Below are 7,551 nucleotides of genomic sequence, written 5' to 3'. Positions count from 1 at the left end.
AACAAAATATTCCAACCGGACCCACTTCTGTCAATCATACATCCCACCCTTCTGATCTTCCTTCAATTTGAAGAACACAGACAAAAACGGTTCTGTCCTTTCTGTCCTCCTCCATCACCAACTCTCCCACATTTTTTTTAAGGTTTCTCTTTCATTCTCTTCATCACTATTCAACCACACACACACAAAACCATTCTCACTATTATCATCTCATCAAAAATAACCAAAAATATTTTATCAGAAAAGCACTCTTTCATTTTATTTTTTCTTTTTAAGTTCTGTACAGTGCCGAAATTATTACTAATTTTTACCCTTAAGCAAAGGGAAACTAGAATTTACTTCAACTACAAAATAAAATAAAATTCTCTTTTTCACTCACTTTTCTCTACCCTGTGATTCACAGTTCATGTCCTCTGGCCTGTTCTGATAATTCAAACGACACAGTTTCTTTCCTTTCCTTCACTTGATGTTGCTGATTCCCATGCGCTTCACCACCGCTTTTCCAATGACTTCCGTTTGTATTCTCAAACCATTCTTCACCTCCATCCCTGACATGTAATTCCTCACTTCCTTCCTTATCATTTCTTGCATCACCCTCAAAAACTCCGGATTGAACAATTGCTTTCTACGCTCTTCCACCGTGGACACCGCTGAAGGAGGAGGAGGTGGAGAAGGCTGTGCCGGGGATGGTGGCCGCTGTTCAGGCTCCGAGCTTAACCCAGGAAGATATAAACTCCTCTGTATAGGCTCCGAGTTTAACCCAGGAAGACATAAACTCAGTGACGTGGCTGGATCGGAGAGTGAAGAAGCGGTTTCCATGAGATTGGGCCTGCAGAAGGCCGATGCAGAAGGAGTCGACAGAGCCGGCTTGCCCGGATCGCTTAAATCGGACCCAGATGGACTGCTCGGGTTTAAATAACCCGCGCTGACACTGGCAGATCTTTTTAGGGGAGGACGATCCGTTGCATCGAGACCAAGGGCGGAACATTTTCTCTTGAGAGTGGAGTTCCAGTGATTTTTGACGGCGTTATCGGTGCGGCCATTGAGTAGACGTGCTATGGTGGCCCACTTATTACCGAACCTACTGTGTGCCCTGATAATAGCATCGTCCTCTTCCGGCGTAAAAGTGCGATGCTCTACTTCCGGCGAGAGCTGGTTGCACCAGCGTAGCCGGCACGATTTGCCGGATCGACCGGGAATAGACTTGCTTATCATCGTCCAGTTTCTCGGCCCAAGAGCCTGCACGAGCCTCTGCAGCGCCTCGTCCTCCTCCGGGCTCCATGGGCCCTTGATCCGATCGATGTCTCTGCTTCCAGTTGCCATGCTAGCAGAGTTTAATCATAAAAACAAAATAAAGAAAATATCAAAATTAAAATTTATGAGAGATGTGTTGTGTGGTTTGTGAGAAGAAGGGTGGGGTTTGGGGGAGAAATAGAAAATGCAAAAGGGATAAGGATGACCGGTTGGGCCGGTTGATGTGACCGGTTGGGGCGGTTGGCAAAGCAGTTACTTACAGCTGGCAAACTAACACGCGTGGGAGTTGGAGCCTCTTCACGGTTACACGTATGATCACGCTATCGGTGCTGGCTGGTGTTTTCTGTAAAATTATTAACTAATTAACTAAACTAATCTTCCTTCTTCCTTTCTACACTCAATCTCAATTAGATATTTTAATTATTAAATTAATTATAATTTTAATTACAATTAAAAAAATCAACTCATTCATTCCAGAATAAATCGTCTTATTGACTAAGACGGTTGAACAGTTGCGCATTCTAAATTCGCTCTGACCAAAACGGTAATCTCGAATTCCAACTGAACCATTTTTGGTTGTAAAACATTATTAGTGGCTTGAATTAATCATTATTAATTAATAAAATATGATATGTATTTATTTTAAATTTTAAAAATACTGTTTAGCTGAATTTTTTAAATTAAGGTAAATCTACAAATTATTTTCGGGAATCAGATTATATATTTAATTCTTTAAACCTAACGGCTTTCGCTCAAATATAACTACTGACCGTTACGGATATTGTCTTCCAAATCTAAAATTAAACCATGATTGACTGCAAATTAGAGTTGTTTTGTGTCGATAAAATAATATTTATGGACTGTTTATTTTAATTAGAAGTTCAAATTTTTTTAAGAAATAGTTATTATTTAATGCATTTTTTAATTAATTTTAGTGGTTTAAAATTAACTGTAAATTTATCTAGGTTGATTAAATTAGATAAGCCTAACTTTTTATTTGAAGAGTCTTGTTTTTTTTATATATATAAAATTTGAGGTGAACAATAAAAGTATGTGCTTAAAAATATGAGTATAGTTGTATATATTTACCACTTGAATTTTTAAAAGAATATTAATATTATTCATTTTATTTATATTTAATATTTACTTTACTTTAAAATATTTTACACATTTATGGTGAATAATAATGGTACCTTGCGAATGTAGACTAAGTTACAGAAGTATTGGATCTGAGATCCTAAACCTATTTATTATCATCTCAAATTTATATTCTATTATCTTTATCTTTCGAGAATTGGACTCATAAACAGGAATTTAACTGATATTAAAAAATATTGATAACTAATAAAACCATAACGGTTATAACAATGACCTAGAATTCGTATAACTATCAACCAATTCGAATTTTAAAAACAGAATTCATTTTTCAATTAATTTATTTAGTTGATATTTATAGAGTATTTCATGTTAACATGCACCATTTAATATATTTATGCTTCAATGTTAATTAAACAACATGTTTAAAACATTAATTTTTTATATTAACTATAAGTAATATTCAGTTTTATAAATCAAATACAAAAACAAATATGAAAATATAAATATATGTTATTTTGTCATGTCAAGTTTTATTAAGTATTATTGAAAAAATTATTATTTACTAAATATCCGGTATTACTTTTTTTAGTTACATAATATTTTCTGTTTGTTAATTTCTTACCATATAATCAAGCTCACAATAATCTTTAAAATACTACCTATAATCTCAATTACACATTTTTTTCCCATATATAACATGGTTTACACGGTTCAGAAAGAAAGAAAAAAACTACAATTTTATCAAATTAAATCATTAATTATTTTCACTATTTTTTTTAATATAATTGATGTTGATCTTTTCAACTACCGAACATATATTAAAAACATCTTTCGGTTACAAAACATATAGAGATAAAATAAGAAAGAAAAAGAGTAAAACATTTGATAGGAAATTATTTTTTACTTGAATCAATAATTTGAATTGTTATATTTGTTCATGGTCTTGTTAACTTCTTACTCATATAATATGTTAATATAATTGTATCTTAAATATATTTTAAACTTAATTTTTTTTAAACCAAACACTCCAATCTTTGGATGAATAAACTGTTTGATGAATTAAATAATAAAAAATTTATATTCTATTTATAAATTTTTCTATTCTTTATTTATTTAAAAGTTATCTTTTCTAAAATTATGATTTTATAAATTTCAATTTTATTATTACATCTATTTCCCTATTATAATAACAACAAAAATAATCTTTATTATAATCATTAAAAGAAATTAGGTATAAAATAAATAATATAATTATTAAAAGAAGCGATATTTAAAACAATTTTTCCCACTTTATCCTAGGTAGTTAATTAAATTTTAAAAAAATAATTATACCATTTAAAAAGTAAAATAATAAAATAATTCATATTGATAAAGATATATAGAATTTTATTATACATAGTTAAATAAATTTAAAAATAATTATAAAATATAGAGATGAAAAGATAAAATAATTTACATTGATAAAAGTAAAATTAGAAAATGTGACATGAGACAGTTATTAGATAATTACAAAATTAACTTTCTTTATTAATAGGTTTTATGATTACTGTAAATCATATAATTTAAGTACCGTTAATCATTTTTTTTATTATTCGTATATTTATCCATTAGAATAAAAAAAATTAAAAGTAAAATGAAAAAGAAAAACAACCAAAATAAAATGTTTTAAAAATAAAATAATAAATAAATAATCGCAACATCTTAAAAATAAAAGAGAAAAAGACATGTTTAGCCTTTTTAATAAATTAGGCAAGTCTAACTTTTTATTTGAAGAGTTTTACTTTTGTTTATATAAAATTTGAGGTGAAGAATAAAAGTATGTGTATAAAATTTGGTTAATCAACCTAAAGGAAACATCTAACAAAGTAAATCATTAATTGAATAACAAAATTTGGTTACAATAACCTCTCCTAGTATTTTTTTTCTTTAATATTAAATTCATGTTGATTAAGTAAGTAATTTTTAGGAAGTATGAGTTTCTTTATTGTCTTAAAAATATTAGTTTAGCTGTATATATTTCCCACTTGAATTTTTTCAATGAATTCATCCTAATATAACCTAAATTACTCTATGGAGTTATGTGAGATCCAAAACAATTAAGTTAATAACTAAACTTAATTTATATTAAATTTAAGTTGAATGTAAATAAAACGTTAATTATATTTTATATATGATTATTATCTCTTTTTTAAAATTTAAGACAGAGAAAAATTATTCACACTCACAATATTCATTTAGTATAATATCAGCATGTATGAAATAAAATAATAAATAAACGTGTATAACTTACCAATCTTAACGAAGATATTTATATAAATGTTAATTATATTTCTGTCTCATAACTCTTAAAAGAAATAGAATTAATATATTTTTAAATTTAATTTAATTTAGTCTCAAACTTTAAAAATATATATATTTAATCATTTAATTTAACATTAAATAAACCTTTAAAATTTGGTCATTTAGTTCAATGTTAGCTAAGAAATATTAATAAACTTAACAACAAATTTAGTTAAAAAACTAAATTCATATATTTTTAAAGTGTAATAATTAACAAAATTTGATCCTTTAATTCAATGTTTACTGAGAAACATTAAATAAATTTAACAAGTTTGATTAAAAAAAACTAAATTCATCTATATAGAAAATAAACATAAATAAAAATTTTAAAAATAAACTAATTCCATTTTTTACTTAAAAATAATAATAAAGAAACAAAAGAAATATTTAAATTTTTATAAGTAATATTCAATTCTATAAATCAATCACAATAACAAATATGAAAATGTAAATATATTTTATTTTATCTTATACGGTTTTATTAAGTATTATTAAAAAATTATTACTTTGTAAATATTTAGTATAGTTTCATTTGAATAAAAAAAAATTTAGTTACATATATTTTCCATTTTCTCTATTAATTTTTTACTTCTTCCAATATTTATTACGCTCACAAAAATCTTCACTTTCTCGTTATAAACTCAGTTACATTTTTTTTTCATATTAATTTCTTATTTAACTTAAGTAACTTATTTCCTTTTATTTTTCTTTAATTTTTTTAAAACTCTTTTTTTTATACCATTTGCATTTTTTTCTCTACAACTCGATTCATTTGATACTCACTAAGTTTATTGAGATTCAAAAATGCTTTTTTTCTCTCAACATGGACAAAAATAAAAAAAAGAATCAGAACCAAGATAACATGTTTCAAAAACAAAATAATAAATAAAATATCACAAAATCTTAAAAATAAAAGAGAAAAGACATATTTAACCTAACTATATAATATAATCTTTAATTAATAATATTAAAATAATGTTTTTTTAAATTTATTATAATTATATCAGATAAAAGTTTATAAAGAATTTAATTGATATGATAAGCAGAAAGTTTCACTTTATATAATTTAAAAACGTTAGAACTTGTAGCATAATATCCTTTTTAAAACAAAATATTTCTTTTTTTCTACCTTATTATATTGACACTGTATGGAGAATCAATAATAACATGTGTTTAAAAAACATTCCTTTCTAAATATTTAAATGGGTTAAATATGTTTTTAGTCCCTAAACTATTGGCCGTTTCTGGTTTTCGTCCCTCTTTCAAAGTAAGGTACAATTTGGTCCTCATTCTTTTCGAAACGTTCGTTTTAGTTCTCGAAATTTTGGTTTTAGTCCTCATTTGTTGCTAAATGAGGACAAAATTTTTAAACAGTGTTTAGTTTTCGAGGACTAAAACGAACGTTTCGAAAAGAATGAGGACCAAATTGTACCTTACTTTGAAAGAGAGACGAAAACCAGAAACGGCCAATAGTTTAGGGACTAAAAACATATTTAACCCTATTTAAATTTATGTGAATAAAAAAATTTAATTTTCTTTTTAATTGATTTTGTACTTAAAATTATATAATTTGAATAGTCTCCTACCAAATTTCTCCTACAGTTTTATTAAAAAAATTTAAAAATATTTTGTACAAAATAACAAGAATATTAATTCTAAATTTGAATTTATTAATTCTAAATTTGAACAAACGAAAATAGAATAATGTTTTCTTCATAAGCAAAACATCAAATGAAAATTGTTCAAACTTATATTTTAAACTTCAAGCATGACAAACTAAAGAGTAAGTATAATCTTAAGTAAAATAATTCTTTCCAATTTCATATCATAAATAATATTTCAAACTCATTAATATGATTAAAAAAATTATAATTAGCCATTTGAAATTATTAATTTTTTCACAAAAATATCAAAATAAATGTTTTCCACTTGTACATGTTTTAGTTAAAATACTTTGCATACTTCAATAGCAATTTTATTATGCCAAATTATGTTATAAATATCATTACACAAAATACTTAAAATACGTTCATGATATAACATATATTTGTCGATTTTAAAAGTACAAGGTGATAAAATATCAATTAATATCAATTTTAAAAACATTCTTCCTCTCCACATGTCCACAGGGCAAAACAAATGTCCATATAACAAAACAAAATTACATGTTATTATTTTCCAATATATAATTTTTCATTGATCAAGAATAGCGAGATATATATAAATTTTATAAACACTAACACTTACCGAAAATACTTTTATATAAATTATTGTGTTTATTACTCGTAAAAACATTAGTAACATAAAAATTTATTTATTTATTTATTTTTAAAATTATTTTAAATTTTTTAAAAGTTTAAACCTCAATAAAACACACCCCAAATTAATATTTTGTCCACATAAATTTTTATAGAAAAACACTCCACATATTTTAAAAGTTAAAAATCGAAAGAAAATTGCTGTATTTTTTTAAGTCTGAAAATATAAATTTTTCAATCTCAATGTTAAATATTATTATTCTGTAAAATTTAAAACAATATTTATTTTAAAAAAGACCAACGAAATCAATCTTTCAAAAAATAAATATATTATTTTAAAAATAAAAATAACAAGAAATAAAGAGAGTTGAGAAAGGAAAAGATGAATTATGAGGTGTGTGAAAAAAAAAGGACAAAGTGAAGTACATGGAGATCAACGCTTATATTGCCGCGTCAGCAAACTCCAGCCTGTCATAACTCTAAAGTCACACACTTCTAACGGCTTTCTTCCCCACAGTACCACTTACTTAGTCTAAACCTAATTCCATTTAATACAAATTTTAACCAAATTTCAAATACATCATACAACAACTACAGCTGT

General features: G+C 25.9%; 1 pseudogene; it reads right to left on the bottom strand.

Moving 5' to 3' along the window:
- Nucleotides 1–232: 232 nt before the first annotated feature.
- Nucleotides 233–1,418, bottom strand: LOC124829507 (transcription factor MYB44 pseudogene; annotated as a pseudogene).
- Between the last annotated feature and the right edge of the window lie 6,133 nt (nt 1,419–7,551).

The sequence above is a fragment of the Vigna umbellata genome, chromosome 1 (genome assembly GCF_029865625.1).
Source record: "Vigna umbellata cultivar VRB3 chromosome 1, Vumbellata_1.0, whole genome shotgun sequence".
Classification (NCBI taxonomy): domain Eukaryota; kingdom Viridiplantae; phylum Streptophyta; class Magnoliopsida; order Fabales; family Fabaceae; genus Vigna; species Vigna umbellata.
This window is presented reverse-complemented; position numbering and strand designations above follow the sequence as displayed.